This window comes from Platalea leucorodia (assembly GCF_965183815.1).
Source record: "Platalea leucorodia genome assembly, chromosome: 9".
NCBI lineage: Eukaryota > Metazoa > Chordata > Aves > Pelecaniformes > Threskiornithidae > Platalea > Platalea leucorodia.
This window is the reverse complement of record NC_138831.1, coordinates 2,445,972-2,450,448: the sequence shown is the minus strand read 5'-3', so window position 1 is coordinate 2,450,448 and position 4,477 is coordinate 2,445,972.

Here is a 4,477-nt window from a genome sequence, read left to right as displayed (position 1 = left end):
GAATCAGGCTTCGCAGCCCTGCAGGTCGGCCCCCACCCACTGCGTGGGGCTCAGGCCTCAATGGCTGCATTTAGACCCTTTAGAACCTTTATCAGGTTTTTTTTAAGATGTTCAACCTCCAGCAGTTGCATTTTATCAGCGAGTACAGATGCTGGTAATCCCTTGCGCTGTATGCAATGTCCTCTGCACCTCAGCAGAAGCTCAGATTGGAGATCTGCCATGAGATAACGTGCTTGCAGTTGCTTCCTATGGTTGGTATCTGGTGATCGAGTCTTGTCCACGGCTAGCTTTTTGCCTTCATGTGTTGCTGCTGTAAGACTTAGAAATCAGCTGAGGACTGCAAAGGTGAGAGCATTAGTAGATTACTGGAGCGGTATTTGTACTGCAGGCAGGGATTAGAGGGCAGGCAAAAGCCTATAGCTGTACTCTTGCCAGTGGAAATACATGCGTGGTCATGCAATAGCAGAACATTTCTAATGACCAAAGTGCCAGCAGAAGCAGGGTGAATCTGCTTTAGACAAGATAAATCAAAGGGTGACAAAGCTTGGAGTACAAAAGCAAGATATTGTGTGTTTACTGCATTTCAGTTCCCCTTTTTTATTTTAGTTAGCTCATTATAATGATAATTTGAGGAAGCTGGGCTGGAAAGCCAAAGGCGACAAGAGGAAAACATTGCGTAGCTAGTTGAGAGAGGACACAGGCATCTCTGGACAGTCCGTTTTCACTGAGCAGTACAGCCGCTGTGGGCTGGTGCTACATCTTTCTGGGCACAGAGGCAAAGAAGGGTCCCAAGGCTGTGCCCAGCGATGAGGAGGAGGGACTGCAGGACTCCGAAGAGCTGAGATATGCTGGGTAAGTACCAGAGGAATGAGCAGGCTCTCCCCAAGCTTTTCATATCACAGATGGAGAGAGGTGGAGTAGCTGTGCATCCATGGGCAGAGGGTGAATGCATCAGGCACTGTGGGGAACGTCGGACATTCACAGCTGATGTCGAGGATTGTAGGTACTACAGCTAAGCCAACGTGCTCCCTGGACCTGTCTGCAGGCCCTTCCGAAATCAGCAACCAGCAGGTGGTTCGTATCCCTGCTGTTTCTGTTCACTGTGCCATTTTATGGACTAAGGAGAGAAAGGGAGGGTCCCTTTTGGTCCAAGGACAAAAGCAAAGAGATGGTGTAAGACATATCATGTTTTATGGTCTCTAATTGGATCAGGAAGATTAGTAAATGGAGATTAGATGTCACAAAGGGAAGAAAATCAAAGCTGGAGGCATTCTTACTTCCTGGTTTAGAGGGATGAGTGCACGAAATAGGTTGAGGTTTCTGCACTGGCAAATGTCTTAAGACCTGTCACTATAACCTTAGGGATCTGCTCACCTGTCTGGAGGTCCCTCAAGGGCCAAGAATGGATTTCTTCAGAGCAATGTTAGGGATTGGGAACGATTGGCACTGGGTTTCAAATTGATCCATTTTTATGGATTTTCATTGGGGTTTGAGATTATCAAATAAGTGGTCAGATGAGGAACAGTTTTCTTCACAGGCTACTGAAACGAAGTGTGCTGGGCTGCTGCCTGCACCACGCTCTGGTTTCTCCACGTGTTTATTCTGGTGGGGAGGTGTGCGTGCGTGTGTCTGTATGGCCAGGCAAAACGCAAGAGCCGGCGCTCAACACTTTAATTTGCCACTTTCTTAGCACTGTCTTCCTACTTTCATTCTGCCACTGCGAACGTAGCTCTCATCGGTGCCAAAAGACGGGCGTCCAGCCTGGAGAGCAAGGGCCTCTCTGCTGACATGGGTCCTCCCGAGTGCCAGGATTCGTATGTGCCTCAAGGCAGGCAGGATCTTGCCTCGTCACTCTGAGAAAATGCTGCCTTCCCACAGAGGATCAGAAACTTATCACAAACAACTATTGCATGACACGGCCACGGGTCACGCCAAGAGAGCTCCCAAGTGACACGGGAACTTGGTGCGAGGTTATCCTCTGCGTGACAAAGGTATGTGATAGATGGTGCCAGGGTCGCTCTGCGGTAGAGGAGGAAGGAGGAAATTTCACCCCCGGGTTTTGATTGCTTTTCGTATTGTGTAAAACAATAGGAAAAAAAGGAAACTTTTAGGAGAAGAGAGCTGAGGAACACTGTTTGCTCATAACAGCCCAGCACATGGGTCTCCTGTTAAAGGAAACGGGGCAAGATGTGCCCAGGGCCCGCAGTCCTGGGGCTGACCTGAGAGGAAACTTTCCTCCCCATCCAAAGAAACCACGTGTGTTTGGGTGGGGTTTCTCCGTCATTTCACTAATCAAAGCTTTTCTTCTCTTGTCCAGCCGGGGTTTTAACCAGTACCAGGTTCTTCTGCAGCTCTTTGCATCTAATGGGGCACCTTAAAAGTGCTAATAAACTAGATGTTACAGGCTCCCCTCTCTTGTGAGATGGATTGGTAACAGTGATACGGTCCTGCAGATAGAGAAATCAAGATAGAAATCTGGTAATGAACTTTCCGGCACCACGTGAGGAGAGCCCAGCAGCCCTGGCTCCCGCTCACCTTCCCTTAGACTGCATTTCCACAGCTTAAACCAGCCTGGGGACCGGTGGCCGCGTCCTGCCTTCCATGAGGCGCACCCCGCACGAAGCCAGTTCAGTGCGCTAAGCTGGCAGAAAATTTATCCACGCTGCTTTTGTTGTTGGTTATCAGCAGATTGAGCGCTGAGGTGACTCAGGGCAGGGCCAGTCGAGAGCTGGCACTGGCGTATGGGAGGAGGAGCGTGTCGGTGAGCGCCTGAAGCTGGCGTGGGCTGGGCTGGCCTTTGGTTCCCGCTGCAGGCAGCACACAGGCTTCTCCAGGCAACAGAGACGCCGAATTGGGCTCAGGCCCCTACGCCCCCGTTGTCTGACTTTCCAAAAGCAGGACACCCCGCGTGCTCTGCGATCGGTGCTCCTCTGAAGGGATTCAGGCCGGGCCCAAAGGGCTTGAACAGCACCCTCGCCACGCTGCGCTACCATCGCTCTATCGACCTCAAACTGCTCTGCAAGCATTAACGAATCCAACCTTGCAGCATCTTTCCGAGGCGTGCGTCCTCGTTTCCAGGTGACTCACAGGGAAACCCCGTTACCCTACAGAGGAGGCAAGCGACTTGCCTCACGATGTGTGGCAGATTTGTCTCGGGACAGAAGGAAGAGCAAAGGTCTTCCGACTGCCAGGTCTGCGATCTCTCTGCCAATCAGTCCCTGTCGCTTAGAGCTGGAAGCAGTCTGCTGTATACTGCTCAAAGCGATTTTCTTTTTAATATAGCTATAAGTAGCTTCGTTCCTTTTATCTAATTAGCTCTAAAAATACTTTTTTCCCCTTGGTTGCTTCAGTTTTTGCTTTCCCGAGTTCACAGTTGAGCGAAACCCCCAGCAGTCACGTGACTTGGCTGAAGAGAACAGAATATTCAAGTCATTGCTGAATAAGAAAACGAACTCGCTGCCAACACGCAGAGTAGAAAATATGGATTTCTCTTGCACCACCAGGACGGTTATTCTCCCATGGATTATGGTGCTGGGGAGTTTACATAGCCATAGAATCATGGTTGTTAAGGTTGGAAAAGACCTTTAAGATCATCGAGTCCAACCGTTAACCCAGCCCTGCCAAGGCCACCACTAAACCATGTCCCTCAGCACCACATCTCCCCGGCTTTTAAATCCCCCCAGGGATGGGGACTCAGCCCCTGCCCCGGGCAGCCTGGGCCAGGCCCTGACAGCCCTTTGGGGGAAGAAGTTTTTCCCCATACCCAACCCAACCCTGCCCTGGCGCAGCTTGAGGCCGTTCCCTCTCGTCCCATCGCTTGTTCCTGGGGAGCAGAGACCGACCCCCCCGGCTCCAGCCTCCTTTCAGGCCGTTGTATTTCACTTGCCTGCATTATTGATTTGTAACTGGTTATTGGATGGTTAATCAACCTGAATGCACCTTAAATCGTCATATTTTACTTTTTTCCCCTGACAAATGCTGTTGCTACTACCTCAGTCGAGGTCACAGCTGCAAATAAAAACATCCCAGAGAACAGATTTGTGCCCTGGTGTCCCCATCCTTTATTTCTGAAAGCATGAAGTGGGAAAATTCCTCCAGCCGTCTCCTTCTCTCCCGAGACCTCTGAGGAAAGCCCCGGTGCCTCGGGAGGCCGCAGGGGAGCCGGGCCACTTCCCACCCACTCCCTCTCTGCCCGCACGGGCGGAGCGGCTTGCGCGGCACCACAAGCACCACCCGGCCTCCCGACGGGCGTGCTCGGGCGGGCCCTTCTTCCCACGCAAACCCCCGGTTGGCGGCGGAGGCCGCCGGGCCCCGCAGCCGGTGCGGGGCGCGGCCCCGCCGCGGCCTCGGCGGCCCAAGATGGCGGCGGGCAGCCTGCTGTCACGTGACGCGCGGGCCAGCGCTCCCCCTTCCTCCTCCTCCCTCCGCCGGGCGGCGTGCTGACGTCAGGGGCGGCGGGCGGGCCCCGTGACCGGAA